At 43.1% G+C, this 20,900-nt stretch overlaps 1 long non-coding RNA gene across 1 annotated transcript; it reads left to right on the forward strand.

Annotated features, from left to right (window-relative positions):
• Positions 1 to 883: 883 nt before the first annotated feature.
• On the forward strand, positions 884 to 20,293 carry LOC145405315 (uncharacterized). The gene is made up of 3 exons (XR_013898329.1): positions 884 to 973; positions 4,583 to 4,698; positions 20,248 to 20,293. It is a non-coding gene; the product is annotated as an uncharacterized LOC145405315 (long non-coding RNA).
• Positions 20,294 to 20,900: the final 607 nt, after the last annotated feature.

Genomic DNA, 20,900 nt, shown 5'->3' on the forward strand with positions numbered 1-20,900 from the left:
GGTGCTTGTGTTTTGTCCCAGGTTAGTTACACATAGAATATGACCAGTGGTGCTGGTGTTTTGTCCAAGGTTAGTTACACATAGAATATGACCAGTGGTGCTTGTGTTTTGTCACAGGTTAGTTACACATAGAATATGACCAGTGGTGCTGGTGTTTTGTCCAAGGTTAGTTACACATAGAATATGACCAGTGGTGCTGGTGTTTTGTCCCAGGTTAGTTACACATAGAATATGACCAGTGGTGCTTGTGTTTTGTCCAAGGTTAGTTACACATAAAATATGACCAGTAGTGCTTGTGTTTTGTCACAGGTTAGTTACACATAGAATATGACCAGTGGTGCTGGTGTTTTGTCCAAGGTTAGTTACACATAGAATATGACCAGTAGTGCTTGTGTTTTGTCACAGGTTAGTTACACATAGAATATGACCAGTGGTGCTTGTGTTTTGTCACAGGTTAGTTACACATAGAATATGACCAGTAGTGCTTGTGTTTTGTCACAGGTTAGTTACACATAGAATATGACCAGTGGTGCTTGTGTTTTGTCACAGGTTAGTTACACATAGAATATGACCAGTGGTGCTTGTGTTTTGTCACAGGTTAGTTACACATAGAATATGACCAGTGGTGCTTGTGTTTTGTCACAGGTTAGTTACACATAGAATATGACCAGTGGTGCTTGTGTTTTGTCACAGGTTAGTTACACATAAAATATGACCAGTAGTGCTTGTGTTTTGTCACAGGTTAGTTAGAATATGACCAGTAGTGCTTGTGTTTTGTCACAGGTTAGTTAGAATATGACCAGTAGTGCTTGTGTTTTGTCCCAGGTCCATCTGAAAAGCCAATATGACACCCACCACACTAAACTGATGATGTTTGGCCACAAAGGACTGAGGCTCGTCGTGCACACCCCCAACTTGCTGCCCAACCAGTTCATCAACGGCTTCTGGATCTCACCCCTGATTCCTGCCCTGGGTGAGTTTTTTGTTGTTATTCTCCTTGTTCTTAACATTCCTGTTATTATTATCCATCCATCCAGCCATCATCCAATCCTAGGTTGCCCCATGAGGAGCGTAGGAGCCTGGGGTTAGGCAGTTGATCCTGACATTTAAGATGAGAGTGACCAACCTCACTTATCCCTGAGTGGCATTACGTGAGCAATAGACCCCGATCACCCCTTGGATATAAACCTGATGTGGGGTAGCAAAACACATCAGGGCCTATATGTAGGCTTTACTCAACATAAAACTATGATACATCTGAAACAAGCATAACATCTTTAGAATAGGAACGAAACACAGACACTCGTACAACACAGTAATCCACAAGTAAAATATCACTAGACTGTATATTAGAATACACACCTGGCTTGGTTGCCTGCTTCTCCCGAACTGACACCACACCTGCAGACTCGCTCCCAACTCAACTAGTATACAGTGTTGCCAGACCTAAGCACCAGCGAATAAGTAACTAGTACGACCAGTTAAATGGTTACACTGTTACAGAGTTAAGAACTACAGACAATCATTACAATTATCATTACAAAACCTTTACCAGCTCAATCCGATTGGAGCACAATAATTACCCACTAAACCACCAGGCGCCAAATTTTGGTTATGTGGTTACCACCCAGCATAGTAAATGGTTTCCTGGTGTACAGGAAACCATTTGGCTTGTCACTCAGTGTAGAGTCACCCACAGGCAGGAGGAAGATGAAAGAATGTGGGTGACTCTACACTGAGTGACAAGTCAAATGGTTTCCTGTACACCAGGAAACCATTTACTATGCTGGGTGGTAACCATATAACCAAATATAGGCACCTGGTGGTTTAGTGGGTAATTATTGTGCTCCAGACAGTTTGAGCCGGTGAAGGTTTATATCCAAGGGGTGACTGGGGTTTACTGCTCATGTAATGCCACTCATGGATGAGTGAGGTTGGTCACTCTCATCTTAAATGTCAGGACCAACTGCCTAGCCCCAGGATCCTTATTATTATTATTATTATTATTATTGTTATTATTGTTATTACTATTATTATTATTATTATTATTATTAGTATTCCATCCATCATCAAATCCTGTTTTGCCCCATTGAGGATGTAGGAGCCCTGGGCTAGGCAAGTTGGTCCTGACATTTAAGATGAGAGTGACCAGCCTCACTCATCCCTGAGTGGCATTATGTAAGCAATAAACCCCAACTACCCCTTGGATATAAACCTTCACCGGCTCAATCCAGCTGGAGCACCGCAATTACAGTACCCACTAAACCACCAGGTACCATAATTTGGTCATACGGTTACCACGCAGCATAGTGAATGGTTTCCTGGTGTACAGGAAACCATTATTATTATTACTATTATTATTGTTATTATTATTATTAATACCTCTGCCAAGGAGGTTATGTTTTACCCCTGTCCATTTGTTTGTTTGTTGGTTGGATTGTGAGCAAGATTGCACAAAAACTACTGGACGGATTTCCACAAAACTTGATAGAAGAATGGGCCTTGGCCCAGAATAGACTCCATTAAACTTTGATGCTGATCTGGATAAAGGTGCAGATCCAGGAATTTTTTTTCACTTTCACATTACCAGATAGGGCATTTTTCGACATTTTTGAAAGTAAAATGTTTTGTTGGCTGTTACAGTGAGTTAAAGAATTATAATTAAGAGTTATGGGTAGTTTAAAATTATGGTGTTACAACTTATAGGGTTATGAGTTTGATATTGGATTAGACTTGACTGAATTAAAAGGCATTGCATGTTGGGCCTTGGCGGAGGTATGCGCTGTACTGAATGCCATTCTAGTTATTATTATTATTATTACTATTATTTCGTGAATGTTGGTGTGCATCAGGAGTCAGTCTTGAGTCCCATGTTGTTTATCATGGTACTTGAAGCCCTCTCACGTGACTTTAGAAATGGACTTCCATGGGAGATGTTGTATCCTGATGATTTGGTGTTGATTGCAGAGAATGAAAGGGAGGCGGAGGAAAGGTTTAGGAAGTGGAGAGATGGTATGGGGCACAAGGGCTTAAGGGTAAATGCAGATAAAACAAAAGTGATGATATCTAGGGTTGGTGGCGGTACCGTCAAAGACGAGGGAGAGTGGCCATGTGCAGTTTCCCACAAGGGTGTGGGAAGTAATTCTATCTTGTGCGGTGTTTGTGATAAATGGGTGCATAAGAGATGTAGTGGTATCAGAGGTAGACTGCGAGATTATGCTGATTTTATGTGTGCGGCGTGTCGGGGAGAGCAGGTGGAGATTGTCAGGCTTGAAAGGATTGAACTTGCTGGTGAATCTCTTGAGTGTGTGGGAGAGTTTTGTTATTTAGGAGACATGTTGTGTGCTGGAGGTGGGGCTGGAGCTAGCTCTGTGGCTAGGGTGAGAAGTGGTTGGAAGAAGTTCAGGGAGCTCTTGCCTCTCCTGACATTGAGAGGGCTCTCCCTACATGCTAAGGGGTCTCTGTATGCAGCATGTGTTAGGAGTGTAATGCTGTATGGCAGTGAGACCTGGGCAGTAAAGTAGGAGGATATTCGTCGGCTCAGACGTAAGAAATGACAATGATTAGGTGGTTGTGTAGTGCGTCCCTGCGTGCAAGGTCCGGGGGGGCAGGGTTTACGATGGAAGAGTTGAGAGGTAGGATGGGACTGGAGTGTATTGGTGTTGTGATGAGGAGAGGTAGATTGAGGTGGTTTGGACATGTGGAGAGGATGGGGGATGATAATTGGGTGAGGAAGGTGAGAAGTGTTAATATTGGGGGTGGGGTTATGAGGGGTAGACCAAGAAAGACATGGGACGAGGTCGTTAAGTGTGATCTCAGGGTTAAGGGACTGAACAGGGAGGCTGCAATGGATCGTGCAGCGTGGAGAGCCGCCATTAGGTGACCAAGGCCGACACATGCAAGCATGTTGGAGCCTTTAAAAATGAAACGAAACGATTATTATTATTATTATTATTATTATTATTATTATTATTTGTTTTACTGTACCATTAGTTATTATTTATTATTATTATTATTATTCATATTATGATCATTGTTATTATTATCCATTCCATATTTCATTCTTTCTCCCCTTCAAATTACTTGCCTTCCTCCCTCGTTTATCATTATCAGCAGTAGCAACAGTATCTGTGTCATCATTCTCTCTCTCTCTCTCTCCTACTACTGCTATTAACTACTACTACTACTGCTACTACTACTACTCTCTCTCTCTCTCTCTCTCTCTCTCTCTCTCTCTCTCTCTCTGTACTACCACCACCACCATTACTACTACTACTACTACTGCCACCGCTACTACTACTACGACTACTACTACTACTATTGCCACCACTACTACTACTACCACTACCAGTACTACTACTACTATTACCACCACTACTACTACTACTACTTTTACTACTACTACTACTACTACTACTACTGCTACCACTACTACAACTACAATAAACACACACCCACTTTATCATCTTTCACAGAGGAAGGTGCTGCCACAACAAATGGAGAGTCTGTTACCCACTTCAAAAGGGACCTCTCTCTCTCTTTACTACTACTACTACTACTACTACTACCACTGCTACTACAGATGGACAGTCTGTTACCTACTACAAACAAGACCTCATTGACTATCTGCGCTCCTACCGGTTCTGCAGTTGCAGCAGATGGACAGAAATTGTAAGAGCATGACTTTGCAGAGTGCAGGTGAGTTGATGCAGTATTATTATTATTATTTATTTATTTATTTTTTTTTTTATTATTTTTATTATTTTTATTGTTATTATTAATATTATTATTATTATTATTAATATTATTATTGAACATAGAGGATGGAAGGAATGCGAGTATAAGTGGCTGGGGAATGGCTGGGAGAAGGAAGGAGGAGAGAAGACAGGAAGAAATTAGTAGGATAGAAGTTGTGGAAGCAATGAAGAAAGTTAAATTGGGGAAAGCCCCAGGAATTGATGGAGTGTGTGGTGAAATGCTGAAGCATGGGGGAGAGATAGTAGTAGAATGGATGTGGAAGATGTGCAGATTGGCCTGGGAGGAAGGTAGAGTCCCAGAGGATTGAAAGTCAGGTATAATTATTCCCTTGTATAAAGGAAAAGGGGAAAAAGAAGTGTGTGGTAATCATAGGGGCATTTGTCTTCTTAGTATAATAGGAAAAGTGTATGGTAGGATACTTATTGACAGAGTTAGAGAAAGAACAGAGAAATTAGTTGGAGAAGAACAGGGAGGCTTTAGGAAGGGAAGAGGTTGTGTAGATCAGATATTCATTCTTAGATCTTTAGTGGAAAAGTGTCTAGAGAAGGACAAGAAGTTGGAGAAAGCATATGACAGGGTGGATAGACAAGGATTGTGGAAAGTATTAAGAATATATGGAGTAGATGGGAAGTTGTTGAATGCTGTGAAGAGTATGTGTGATGGTGCGAAGGCTGCAGTGCGTGTGGATGGTGAACTAAGTGAATTTTTCTCTTTGAAGATTGGGTTGAAACAGGGATGTGTCATGTCTCCGTGGTTGTTCAATCTGTACATGGATGGGGTAATAAAAGAGGTACAAGGTAGGGCAGTGGATGTTGGAGTGGCCCTGGTGAGAGAGGATAGTGTTTGGAAACTCCCTGTACTGTTGTTTGCAGATGATACTGTGTTGTTGAGTGAAGACGAAGGGGAGCTGCAAGGCTTGGTGGATGAGTTTGGGAGAGTGTGTAAGAAACATGTTTGTGCATATTGCTGTTAGTGTGTGTGTGTGCACGGACTTGTTACGGTCCAAGTGGTGACGTCATCGGAAGGGTCTTGCGGTATGCAGGCGGAGCCCACTCACTTGGAAGTGTGAGGCCGGTGAGTTCGGTTGTTTTGCATCCTCATACTGGTAGCAGAGCGTAGTTTGAGTATAATGGCGTCGTGCTCAACTAAGTGGCCTCCAAAACTTGAAAATGATTCTGCCTATGAGAGTTGGAAGAAGGACGTTGACATATGGTGCGAACTGACGGACTTACCAAAAAAGAAGCAAGCTCTAGCCATTCACCTTTCATTGTCAGGATGAGCGAGGGTGGCGTCTTCAGAAATTGACGCTGCTGATCTGAAAGATGATAATGGTGCTCAGACCTTGTTGAACAAACTAGACGGTTTATTTCTCATGGACAAAGGACGTCGGCAGTTTGCAGCTTTTCTTGAATTGTACAACTTCAGAAGACCTGGTGATAAGAACATTTGTAAGTTCGTGGCAGAATTCGAGCATGTTTATTTTAAATTTATGAAGCAGGACATGAAACTACCTAATTCTGTGATGGCTTTTATGCTTCTGGCTTCATGCAAACTTTCAGATAGTGAGCAGCAACTAGTGATGTCTGCGATAACTGAGGTAACTTACGAAAATATGAAATCTGCCCTGAATCATATTTTCACTGGGGAAATTTACGGGCAGAACGATGCATCGGTGTGTGCCAATGAGGTGAAGAGTGAACCAGTTTTTTGGAGTGACAAAGTCGGGGATGAGGAAACTTTTCACATTAGGAGTACTCGACGAGGAAGGACAAGGTTTCAGGGTGGTGCAGTATGTGATCGAGGTCGTGGTGATGGCCGTTCAACTCTGTCTGCTAGAATTTCCCAGTGCTCATCCACCGGCAGGAGGCAGAACCCGCTCGGGCCTGATGGTAAGGTGTCGAGGTGTTTAGTATGTGATTCTCGATTTCATTGGGCACGTGACTGTCCTGATGCATACAAAAATAAAGGCAGTCGAGAAGAAAATTATGAAACAGTGCATCTGTCATTATTTATGGGCTATGCAGATGATATAGCTAGTACTGTAGAGGTAAATTACAGACGCTAGTAGAAGAATCTAAGGGATGTGCTGCTCTAGACACAGGGTGTTCTGCAACTGTATGTGGGGTTGAATGGATCAGTTGCTATCTAAGTGAGGTCAGTGATTATGAACGTGAAGCTATAATAGAAGAAAAGTCATCCTTAACGTTTACTTTCGCTGATGATGTCACAGTATCTTCACTCAAACGTGTTACTCTGCCCTGCTACATTGGAAATATGTGTGCAACCATTGTGACTGATGTGGTGAGCTGCAATATTCCCTTGCTGCTGAGCAAATGTTCCATGAAAAAAGCAAAAATGGTGATTAATTTTGAGAGTGACTAAGTCAAAATTTGTGGAAGTATGTTAATTTGAAGCCCTCATCTTCAGGCCATTACTTGCTTCCAATTTCTTTGTGACTAGGCTGAGAGTTTTGTGAAACGATCGCACTGGCATCTCTTGGGGGCGATTGTCACGGGGTTTTTATAATAACACGGTGGTTTTGAAATAAATGCTTAAATATTATTTAAATTGATAATATTCAATAATATTGAAGAGCAGAGACAATGGTTGTCTTGCTACATCAAGCAACGATTACTTTACGTTGGCTTAGCACGATTCTCTGAGAACGAGAATTTATAAACTTCCTCAACAGTACACAGCAGAGACTAATTACTCACAATTGCTGACTTACTGTACTGTTAGCCTCTGGAGAAAGTTACATCACCCCTGACAATAAATAACTAATACTAATAATAATAACATCAGGTTCTTGCTGATGCATTAACTCCTGGCACAACGGATTTTAAGTTAATACAAGACTGGTCTAAGTACCAGTTATGAAAGCAAACGTTTATGCAAGCTAGGAGCTGTATGGAAAATAAGCTTAATTATGGAGAAATGAAACAAGATTTTTACTCTACATTAAGCTCAAGAAATAGAACTGTTAAATTTATTAATTACAAAAATAAATTTAACATTACATTTCAAATCAAATCAATGAGACGCACTCGCTCACTCACACAGAAGCTAAATACTTACGCCTAGGAAAAACACCTTAACTAAGCTCTTAAAACTACAAAATACACAAAAAGAAATACCAGTCGATGAATACTGTGTATCACCACTAAGGTGGGAGTACCGGGATTAACTGTCTAGTGGAGCTTGGGGTGCTAGCTGACCTCTCCACTTCTGAGCACAGAACCTTTCTCCGCCACAGCAAACACAAGACTGAATTCAAATACATTGAATGGGCAGGACGCAAGGCGTGGCTAACGGTTGAGGGAAGCAGAGGCAAACGATAAAGAAATAATTGTATCGCTCAGTAGCGCACTTAGTGACGTGCATTAAATCGGTCACTTTTTGAAAACGGTGACGAATTATTTGAAAAGTATACTCCGATAATGGAGAGAGAAACGGTTAACTGAGCGATACACAGTGAGTTTTCCACTAATAGTTCGTGGCTTCTCACAAAAAGGAAATGTCGCGAATTGATTCGTGACAATACGCCCCATGAAAATTAAATCTTTCTTCCTTCAGAAGAAAGATTTCAATATACATATATATAAATCCTAACTCAGTCACACAAGATTCACACTGTGGTGTGTGTGTGCTATCCTGCTACAGGAGAAAATCGCAGTCGCCAGTGAGCGAAAAAACCTCGTATTTACGTTAATAGAAGCAAGCTTGAGGGAAAAACTCCGTGACGACGGTGAAAATCCTGTACTCAGGTCAAACTGAGCGAAAATTCGCTACATTTACACTGACAACTAATTGTTGTGAAGCGTGGTGTATGTAATACACGGTGTAGGTGTGACAGTTGTAGTGTAACTGTACCTACGTGTAAAATGACACAGTAAATAATATGTGGCAACGACGAAGGCAGAGGAGAAGAGGCGGCAGCGTGCGGCAGACGATCGCTGGTCCGCACAGCAACTGCTACACCCATTGCTGAACCTGCAAAACCAATTAAGGTGGAGCATCAAAAGTGTCAATGAGACAAAATTCTTATTATGTTACAATTACTCTCTCTGGCCAGCAGTCAGTACATGCTATGAAAAGTACACTCGAGGTCGCCATTAATTTTAGCACACGATTATGGTCGGCAAGTTGAGAATCCCTGTGCAAACTCGGGTCTTCCATAGCCTCGAACTGCACACGGGTCCTCAACCTGTGCCTCAACCTACAGTACTTATATTAATATCGGAGAGCTGAGAATCCTTGCAAACTTGGGTCTTCCATAGCCTCAAGTTGCCTCTGCGGAGTTCTCACTTCCCCCTTAACCTACAATACAATACTTATATTAGTACCGGGAAGCTGAGAATCCTTGTGCAAACTTGGGTCTTCCATAGCCTCAAGTCGCCTCTGCGGAGTTCTCTCTCCCCCTTAACCTACAGTACTTCTATTAGTACCGGGAAGCTGAGAATCCTTATGCAAACTTGGGTCTTCCATAGCCTCAAGTCGCCACTGCGGAGTTCTCTCTCGAACTTCCCCCTTAACCTACAGTACTTATATTAGTATCGGGGAGCTGAGAATCCTTATGCAAACTTGGGTCTTCCATAGCCTCAAGTCGCCTCTCAACTTCCCCCTTAACTTAAGGTACATAATATGCATGTACAGGCCCTGGACATACTGTGTCCTGTGGGGCCCATGGGCGAGACGTCAGGTCTGAACCCACTTCACCACTACCCTGTCTCTCAACTGACTCAGAGATTACAGGTGTAGTTACAAATGGCACAGGAAGGGCATGTCCCTGATTAGTGGTGATACTTTGGCACACACTGCAAGAACGGACAAAACTATCTATGTCCCGTCCCATCCCTGGCCAGAAAAAGTCAGCTCGGATACGGCCCTGGGTCTTCCTTTTGCCCATGTGACCTCCTGAGACTGAACAATGACCCCATTGTAACACTGCTAGGCGGTACTTGGCGGGAACGACAAACTGCAGTCGAACCTCGCCCTCGGGTGTTCGTGACTCACGGTAGAGCCGTCCTTGTTTACTGAAGGAACTTGGCTCGACCTCCCGTGAATACTTTATCACTCGACCCTTTTGTTTGTTCCGCACGGTAGCAAGTGTCGGGTCAGAATGTTGTTCTTGTACAACAAGTTGACTACACATCAGATCTTGCGGCGATTCAATGATCACTGGGGTGACACAATCTGGAGCCTCAGCCATGGCTCGTGTTACCGCAGCAGCCGAAGTCTGAGTGGCGCCATCATCGGAGCAACTATCCTTGGCTCCTTGAATATTGCCTACTATCAAGTCAAATAGAGGCTCTGGCATGACAACTGCAAGTGTCATACCAGTATAAAATGGAGATGCCACCTGGATACATGCCTCAGGGAACAATCTCACTGATCCATCAATAAGCTTTGCATGGATCTGTCGACCTGTATACTGCTCAGGCCGAACTAAACTCTGCTTAACAGAGCAACCTGAGGAACCATTGTCTCTCAGGACCTTCACAGGAATGCCTCCCACAAACCCTGGCTGAACAAGGAAGGTACTGTCACCTGTGGGAGGGCCTGTGGAGGAAGCAGCTAGCCACTCATGAGGCTGCTGAATTGATGTGGCAAACATTGTGCCTTGAGGGTTATATACTTGAGAAGATGGAACATTGGCCATCTGTGGAGGGGGGTTCACTATCACTGTGGGACTAGTGAACTGTGGGGAAGTACCCACACTGCTAGGGACGTGACCACCAGGCTGCTGCTGAGGAATGAAGGCTGCATTCGCTTCCTGCCTCTTTTGAGCTGGTGGTGAAAAACTTTGTCCCGACGGTCGGTTGCGTGGCTGATACTGCTGTTGGTTAGAGTACTTGTTGTACCTCTTCCACTCAGGTTTCTGAGTGTTTTGTCCCTGGTCCTTCCACTGCGGTTTTGGACCTTGGCCATTATTCTGAGAATGGCCTTGGTGCTGGGATTCAGTCTGAGACGGCTTCCCAGACTTGGCAATATCTTTTCTGCTCCAGGTGTTTTGCTTACGGGCTTGATACCCGTATGCAGTAAAGAATGCGTCGGCCTTCTCTGCCATTTGGCTGGCATCTTTCACCTGGCAGATCTTAAGCTGTGCTATGAGCTCAGCAGGCCACGACCTCTCTAGCTGTGTACGCAGCATAAGGTCAGTTATCCCCTCACGCGTGGAAGGAGTTTCATCTTTCTCCATCCACTCATTTAAGTAAGCTGTGAGACGATCAAGGAACTGAACAGCTGTCTCCTTGTCTAGGAGACGAGCTCGCATGAACTGAACTTTGGCGTCGTCTACTGTGAGACCATACGCCTTAATGAGTGCAGCTTTCATCATCTCATATGTGAGATTGTCTCCACGAATTCTGTGGAGAATATCGAGGGCAGGGCCCTCAAATAAACTAAGAAATTGGATCCGCTTAGCTGCCTCATCCAGTTGATACATGTCTGCCATGTCCTCAAAACGAGCTATGTACGGCTCGATTCGCTCGCTTTCCTTGTATGAAGGAAGCTTGATGCGTGGGGTCGCCAGGACATGTGCAGGGAGAAAGCTCGTGGAGCTTGGACCAACTGCACCAGACGTGTCTGAAGCCAAGGAATCTCGCTTGAGCTTCAGCACTTCAAGTTCATGTTCTCGTTCTTTGTCTCGTTGTTCACGCTCGTATTCGCGCTGTTCTCGCTCGTACTCGCGCTCCTTTTCGCGTTCCTCACGCTGTTCTCGCTCGTATTCGCGCTGAATCTTACGCTCTTCACGGGCATCATTCTCGCGCTGCTGCTCCTGATTATGCCGTGAGAGTATATACTCTTTAATTTCGGTTGGGTCCGAAAGACCCATTTCTTTGGCTTCCTGTAAAAATACAGTAGTAGCCATGGCGCTAATTTATTAAGCAAACCGAAATTGAGTACTGACTGCTTAGCGACGAATACTAATAAACACAAGTAAAGAATACAGACACAAGCTAGTGGTGACCAGTCTTATCTAGTTAACTGGCAAAGAATAAATCAAAAATGTAAATGACTGGGAAGACTCAATAATAAACACAATGGGTACGGCGACTTCCCAGGAGCGAATAAAATCGTCTGGCGTTACCAAGAATAAACTAGAGTTAAGTACTCTATTGATTAATAAAGCAAAATTCACTTGCTAAATTAAGGGTAAACACCAGTAAGCTTGTGCCTATAAACTTTAATGATAAATACCTAAATATGAATGAGTGAGCACTATCTCGTGAATAGCTTTAGAGCTAGGAGTTAATATCCTGGCGAGGTCGCCAATTGTCACGGGGTTTTTATAATAACACGGTGGTTTTGAAATAAATGCTTAAATATTATTTAAATTGATAATATTCAATAATATTGAAGAGCAGAGACAATGGTTGTCTTGCTACATCAAGCAACGATTACTTTACGTTGGCTTAGCACGATTCTCTGAGAACGAGAATTTATAAACTTCCTCAACAGTACACAGCAGAGACTAATTACTCACAATTGCTGACTTACTGTACTGTTAGCCTCTGGAGAAAGTTACATCACCCCTGACAATAAATAACTAATACTAATAATAATAACATCAGGTTCTTGCTGATGCATTAACTCCTGGCACAACGGATTTTAAGTTAATACAAGACTGGTCTAAGTACCAGTTATGAAAGCAAACGTTTATGCAAGCTAGGAGCTGTATGGAAAATAAGCTTAATTATGGAGAAATGAAACAAGATTTTTACTCTACATTAAGCTCAAGAAATAGAACTGTTAAATTTATTAATTACAAAAATAAATTTAACATTACATTTCAAATCAAATCAATGAGACGCACTCGCTCACTCACACAGAAGCTAAATACTTACGCCTAGGAAAAACACCTTAACTAAGCTCTTAAAACTACAAAATACACAAAAGAAATACCAGTCGATGAATACTGTGTATCACCACTAAGGTGGGAGTACCGGGATTAACTGTCTAGTGGAGCTTGGGGTGCTAGCTGACCTCTCCACTTCTGAGCACAGAACCTTTCTCCGCCACAGCAAACACAAGACTGAATTCAAATACATTGAATGGGCAGGACGCAAGGCGTGGCTAACGGTTGAGGGAAGCAGAGGCAAACGATAAAGAAATAATTGTATCGCTCAGTAGCGCACTTAGTGACGTGCATTAAATCGGTCACTTTTTGAAAACGGTGACGAATTATTTGAAAAGTATACTCCGATAATGGAGAGAGAAACGGTTAACTGAGCGATACACAGTGAGTTTTCCACTAATAGTTCGTGGCTTCTCACAAAAAGGAAATGTCGCGAATTGATTCGTGACAGCGATGTAGACAAACAGCTTCGAAGCTTCGCAGGCAGTTTGGACACCCAACATCGGCTAAACTAATCAGACTTATTACAGATGCTGGAATTAAAAGGTCAGAACTGGAGCAAGCTATCAAGGATGTATCTGATGCATGTACAGTTTGTTGTAGGCACAAGAGAGCTAAGCCTCGACCCGTAGTCAGTTTGCCCATGGCATCTAAGTTTAACGAAGCCATAGCTATGGATTTGAAAGCTTGGGGAAGGCATTATTTCTTAGTTCTTGTTGATTTGGCGACCAAGTACTGCACCGCGATAGTAAATGCAGACAAATGTGCGACCACCATTATCAAAGGAGTATTTCGGAGCTGGATTGTTCTGTTTGGCGCACCTGGAAAAATTCTCACAGATAATGGTTGTGAATTCAACAATGCTGAAATACGAGCATTGGGAGAGGCCTTTAATATCAAGATCATGACGACGGCTGCAGAGAGTCCATGGAGCAACGGAGTATGTGAGCTTCAGAATACAATCATAGGTGACATTGTTAGGAAGATAATGGCCGATAGCCAGTGTGATTTGGATGTGGTCTTGGCTTGGGCAGTATCAGCAAGAAATGCTTTCACCAACTATGCAGGTTTTTCTTCTAACTAACTTGTTTTTTGGTCAAAACCCTGGCCTGCCTAATGTGTATGCAAATGATCCTCCAGCCTTGGAACCTACATCACCATCAAAAATTGTGAGGGACAATTTGAACGCTCTTCATTTAGCAAGGCAAGAGTTTATAAAGACTGAATCGGGTGAACGTTTGGCTAGGGCTCTGCGGCACAACATACGTTCGAGTGACTTAAACGACATCCAAAATGGAGATGAGATCTTCTACATAAGAAATGACAGTCATGAATGGCATGGTCCTGGAATCGTAATAGGCAGAGATGGAAAACAAATTCTGGTGAGACACGGCGGTGTATACTTGCGAGTGCACGTGTGTCGTCTAGCACGTGCTCCAGAACGAAATGCTACAGTTGGAGACAGCGTCAGTAGTTATGAGAAGAACAGTGTAGTCCAAGAGAAGCCTAATGACGATTCTTTGCAAGTATTGAATGACTATCCACCGGATGATGAGTTGGAAAATGGTGCAATTCTGGATGATCAGCCTCCCACAGTTTCTCTTCCAGTTGAGGAGCCTCCCAAGGTTTCTGTTGGTCAGCGTATAAAGGGAATACATTCAGAAACAGGAGAGTTGGTGACTGGAAGGATTGTGAGTCGGGCGGGAAAAGCCACTGGAAAGTACAAACACTGCTACAATTTGAAGAGGAACTCTGATGGCAGTATTGATTGGGTGGATCTGCAAAATGATTTCAGCACATGGGAAGTAGTTGATGATGAAGCAGAGATGCTTGTTCTTTTCAACTCTGAGGACATATTATGCACCAAGGAAAACGAAATTACAAACTGGCAGAATAATGACGTGTATGAGGAAGTAGATGATGTTGGGCAAGATGCCATAACGGTTCGATGGGTTGTGACGGAAAAAATGAAAAACGAGAAGCCGATTGTTAAAGCCCGTTTAGTCGCCAGAGGATTTGAGGAAGACACTGTGGATCTCCGGAAAGACTCTCCTACATGCTTAAAAGAGGCTGTGCATTTGGCACTTTCTTTTGCCTCCACCAACCAATGGGATTGCCATGCTACGGATGTGAAAGCTGCTTATCTGCAAGGTAACGACATGGAGCGAGTTGTTCATTTACGTCCTCCTCCTGAATATGCAAACGGTAAGCTGTGGAGACTAAGGAAAACGGTTTATGGCCTTTGTGATGCTGCAAAGCATTGGTACCTGCGCGTTAAAGATCAGTTGTTGAGTCTTGGAGCTGAAGTGTCATCACTGGATTCAGCACTGTTCTCGTGGAGTAATAGGGGCAAGATCGAAGGCATTATATGCATTTTTGTCGATGATTTCCTTTGGGCTTGTACACGTGAGTTCGAGCAGCAACTGATAAACAGTTTGAGCCAAATATTCCTCATCGGCAGTTTGGAATCAAAAGCTTTCAAATACATTGGTCTAAATGTCACCTGCAACAGCGATGGCAGCATAACGCTTGACCAGTTCCAGTACGCTTCGTCTTTGAAACCAGTCACGCTGAGCAGACATCATGCAGCAGTAAAATCAGAAGAGCTGTCTGAGTCTGAGAAAACTGAGTACCGAGCGTTAATTGGGCAGCTTAATTGGATTGCCACACACACTCGACCAGATATTGCCTTTGATGTGTGTGAGTTGAGTATGACTAGCAACCGAGCTACCGTAGCAGATTTGCTTAGGCTCAACAAGGTGATCGCAAGGTTGAAGACTGACAACATGAAGCTATACATTCCAAGAATGGGGCCACTCGATGAATGTTATATAGAGTGCTTTTCAGATGCCTCTTTTAGGCAGTGGGTCTCAGGGAGGCTTTGTGATCTTCCTACAAGATGCTAGTGGGGCGAGATGTCCCTTATTCTGGCAGACTAGAAAGATCAGGCAGGTCGTCAAATCTACTTTATCTGCTGAAACGTTGGCACTGCTTGAGTGTGCTGAAACTGCTGTATATCTCGCCAACATTTTGCGTGAGGTTTCTGGATGTGGAGATTTCTAGATCAAGTGTTTCATGGATAACAAGAGTCTGGTGGACGCCCTTTACTCCTGTAGGAGTGTAGAAGACAGAAGATTGCGCATTGATATTGCTGTATTACAAGACATGTTGGAGCAAGGGGAAATTGATGAAGTGTCTTGGGTGGATACATCACAACAACTGCCTGACTGCCTCACCAAGAAAGGTGCCTCGACCGAGCGGCTGCGTGCAGCAGTCAGCCGGGACTAGAAGGATTATAATACTTCAAGGGACACCACATATCTGTATGTGGTTACAGACTGGGTCTTAATGATGCTTAAACAAAAGTCTATGTCTTAATGGTGCTTAAAGAAAAGTCTATGTATTGGATACATAGTGTGTATAGGACGCCAATAATCCATTCAGTTTCGTCCTTGGGATCTTTCATCAAATTAAAAAGAGTGGACGAGAGTGTTAGTGCAATTGCTGTTAGTGTGTGTGTTTGCACGCACTTGTTACGGTCTGAGTGGTGACGTCATTGGAAGGGTCTTGCGGTATGCAGGTGGAGCCCGCTCACTTGGAAGTGTGAGACCGGTGAGTTCGGTTGTTTTGCATCCTAATAAAATGGACTCTAAAGGTGAATGCAGGGAAGAATAAAGTGATGGTCTTTGAGAGAGGTGAAGTCAGTGAATGTACAGTGAGGTTGGATGGTGAAGAAATGGAAAATGTGAGTTTGTTTAAATACTTGGGTAGTGTGATGAGTAAGGATGGAGGTGTGGGGGGTGAAGTGCTTGAAAGGGTACAGCAGGGAAGAAAGGTTGCTGGTTCTTTGAAAGCAGTGATAAGAAACAGGGAAGTGAGCATGGAAGTGAAAAAGTTACTACATGTCAGTATTGTGATACCAACTCTAACGTATGGAAGTGAAGCTTGGACGTTGTTGGAAGGACACAAGTCAAGAGTGAGAGCAGTGGAAATGAGTTATTTAAGAGGAGCCTGTGGAGTCACGTGGAGAGACAGGCTGACAAATGAGGATATAAAGGAGCGTTGTGGTGTGGATTTGGATGTGATAGGAAGCATTAGGAGGAACACACTGAGGTGGTTTGGCCATGTGGAGAGGATGGAGGGTGAGAGACTGATGAGGAGAGTGTGAGTGAGGTGGAGGGGGGGAGAGGGAGGAGGAGGCCGAGGATGAGATGGAGGGATGGGGTGGAGAGGTATATGAGAGAGGGGTGTGTGAGTTGGGTGCAGGGCAGTGAAATGGCGGGGGACAGGGCGACATGGAGGCGATTTGTTTGTGGCCACCCTGTACGGGATTAAGGCGTCTGGCAATAGATCGATAGATAGTTATTGGTATTGTATTTGTTATTATTATTTTTGTTTTTATTATTATTATTATTATTATCTGTTCATGGATGGGGTAATAAAAGAGGTACAAGGTAGGGTAGTGGATGTTGGAGTGGCCCTGGTGAGAGAGGGTAGTGTTTGGAAACTCCCTGTACTGTTGTTTGCAGATGATACTGTGTTGTTGAGTGAAGACGAAGGGGAGCTGCAAGGCTTGGTGGATGAGTTTGGGAGAGTGTGCAAGAAACGGAATCTAAAGGTGAATGTAAGGAAGAGTAAAGTGATGGTCTTTGAGAGAGGTGAAGTCAGTGAATGTACACCGAGGTTGGATGGTGAGGAATTGGAAAAAGTGAGTACGTTTAAGTACTTGGGTAGTGTGATGAGTAAGGATGGAGGTTTGGAGGGTGAAGTGCTTGAAAGGGTACAGCAGGGAAGAAAGGTTGCTGGTTCTTTGAAATCAGTGATAAGAAGCAGGGAAGTGAGCATGCAAGTGAAAAAGTTACTACATGACAGTATTGTGATACCAACTCTAACGTACGGAAGTGAAGCTTGGATATTGTTGGAAGGACACAAGTCAAGAGTGAGAGCAGTGGAAAGGAGTTATTTAAGAGGAGCCTGTGGAGTCACATGGAGAGACAGGCTGACGAATGAGGATATAAAGGAGCGTTGTGGTGTTGATGTGGATGTGATAGGAAGTGTTATGAGGAACACGCTGAGGTGGTTTGGCCATGTGGAGAGGATGGAGGGTGAAAGACTGACGAAGAGAGTGTATGTGAGTGAGGTGGAGGGGGGAAGAGGGAGGGGGAGGCTGAGGATGAGATGGAGGGATGGGGTGGAGAGGTATATGAGAGAGGGGGGTGTGAGTTGGGAGCAGGGCAGTGAAATGGCGGGGGACAGGACGACGTGGAGGCGATTTGTTTGTGGCCACCCCAAACGGGATTGAGGCGTCTGGCAATAGATAGATATAGATTATTATTATTGTTATTATTTTTATTATTATTATTATTATTGTTAATATTATTATTATTTTTATGAGTATTATCATTATTATCATTATTTTCATTATTATTATTTTTATTATTATTATTATTATTATTATTATTATTCCATCCATCCATCCATCATCCAATCCTATGTTGCCCCATAGAGGAGCATAGGAACCTGGGGCTAGGCAAGTTGGTCCTGACATTTAAGATGAGTGACCAGCCTCACTCATCCCTGAGTGGCATTACGTGAGCATTAAACCCCAACCACCCCTTGGATATTATTATCATTCACTGTCGGATACATATATGTGAAGCTACAGAACGTGGTGAATGTTTTTGGTGTATCCGATGGAGCCAGGATTCTGAGGGTTTGAATAATGACCAAATGGAAGCGTGGCCCATTGGATTGGGCAAATTTGGGCTGTCTGGACACTGCTACTCCTCACCCTGCCCTAGGGTGGGAAAGGAGGTCTGGATGATGATGATGATGATTGTTATTATTATTATTATTGTTCTATCTATCTATCTATTGCCAGACGTCTTGATCCCATATGGGGTGGCGACAAACAAATCGCCTCCACGTTGCCCTGTCCTCCGCCATTTCACTGCCCTGCTCCCAACTCACACCCCCCTCTCTGTGGTAGGTGCTGGTAGTGGTAGGTGGTGACAACCATCATCCACTCACTTGATGTAGTGCTGCCTACTTCTTCCTCAGCCTTTATCATTCTTTTTCTGTGCCTGACCTCCTTGCTTTTCTTTCCTTTACAGGTGACTTTACATTGAATGACAAGCCAAATTGTTTCCTGTAAGCCAAGAAACCATTTACAATGCTGGATGGTAACCATATAACCAAACCATACGTGCTCCCTACGTGTCAACAAGTGGGTTGGTGGAGGGTTAGCGCCCCTCCCCATAAAACAAATAACTCAAAGTCAAATGGCCACCCTTGCGGGATTATGGCGTCTGGCAATAGATAGATAGATAGATAGAAAAAGAGGTTGCTGTGATGATGATGATTGTTATTATTATTATTATTATTATTATTATTATTATTTATGTTTTTGTTATTACAGTAATCCCTTTAAGACCCAGATGCCCAAGTCCCAGACATTTTGGGCTTGGGTCCTTGGACACTAAAAATGTCCAAATAAATGTAAAAAAACAAAACAAAAAAGCCGACGTGTTCATCCCTACGTTAAATTTGCTGCGCGGTGACAAACAGCTGTGTTTTGGTGCGTAGTAGAGCATCCCTGCATCCTCCCCTCCCCACTTCCCGCCAAACTACCATCTTGACTGCACACTCGTCGCCATGGATGCCGCACGTGCTCGTTTTTGTGAATAAACAGTGAATAAACTGGAATACCTCAACACTAGACCACATGGGAATGTACAGCATTGTGCAGTGTTAAGAAATTAGAATTCAGAGTGCAAAGAATTAAGTGCAGAGTGCAACACTGGCAGTTGAAACTGGTATGGCGCAAGTAAGAACAGAATGTGCAGTGTTAAACAATTATAATTCACAGTGCAAAGGATTAAGTGAAGCACAACACTGGATTACTGTACGTGCTTCAAGTGCACCTTCACCACTGCCAGAGCCATAGAGGAGGCAGGTTAATCTTCGTGACAGCCATGGAAGTGTTGTAAGTACCCTGTACACTGCTTAATATTTTCCATACTCACTTCTAATTCCTCATTCTCTGGTTCCTTTTCATTTATTTTATGGTTTCTGTCCCTTATTTGTGTGAATAGGGTCTTAAGTAGGTGTTGTGCGGGTCCAGTAGGGAGTTAGTTTGGTGGCTTTCAAAGTTAGGTTGGGTTGGGGTCCGTAAGTACCTGTCCAGGGGCATTTTCCCAAGTCCTGGACATGCCTTTGGCTCTGTTACGTTGGATCTTGGAGGGATTACTGTATTGTTCTTAAAAAGAGGTTGCTGTGGTGATGATGATGATACTTTGCCTTTACAGGGCTGCCCTCATTTGCAGCATCCCTGGGAAACACACAGACCAAGACCATGAAAAGTGGGGCCTTAGGAAAGTACAAAGTGTTTTACAGCAGCACTCTGTTGATGTAACCTTGCCCATTGTGGCCCAGATATCATCAATTTGTAATTAAATGCCATTACTACTACTGTTACTACCACTATTGTCAGTCAACATATCTATCTGATTATTAATACTTGTTTGTTGTTTGATGGAACTCCCATAACCTGAATTGATGATGATGATGTTGATAATGATGATGATGATGATGAATGCTCTTAACTCAAACTTCCGTTCACCCGTCAGGGAGTTTGGGGCCTCGTGCACAATCGTGGTTGATGGGAGAGTGGGCGCAAGTTTCTGGGGGTTAGATCAGGCCCAAGGGATGGGCCAACCAGTAAGTCCATGTTATATTGCCGTCTGCTACTACTACTACTATTACTGCTGCTACTACTACTACTACTTTCCTGTGTTTTAAAGCTTAATTTGTAATCTTTTTATATCATTAATTATAGTTTGTATTGCCCTAAGAGAGCAGCAGTGATTTGTTATTTTTATGTACAGTATGTGCATGTGAGTGTACTGTATATGTATATGTATTTATACGTATATATGTGAGTATATTGTGTACAGTCTATAACTTTTTCAGTGATTACCAAATTCCATCTTTCGGAAGGATATGTTATTGTTAAGTATGTTCTGTACTGTACACAGGCCTCTGGAATTTCTGGGTTATGTAATATTATGTAATCTGTATATGTACTGTATACTGTATTACGAAATAAAGAAATGATGATGATGATGATGACTACTACTACTACTACTTCATTTAATGCTATATACTGTCTCCAGGCTGTTTTCCTTAACAAGTTCAAGCTGGTAGTGGATTTTCTTCCTTCATTTTTTTGTCATATTGAAGGAGTATGTCTCTTCTGAAAGTGAATTGCATGCGGCTGTGG

Source organism: Coenobita brevimanus, chromosome 7, assembly GCF_032717465.1.
Source record: "Coenobita brevimanus isolate Jiangsu-jjx chromosome 7, ASM3271746v2, whole genome shotgun sequence".
Classification (NCBI taxonomy): Eukaryota; Metazoa; Arthropoda; class Malacostraca; order Decapoda; family Coenobitidae; genus Coenobita; species Coenobita brevimanus.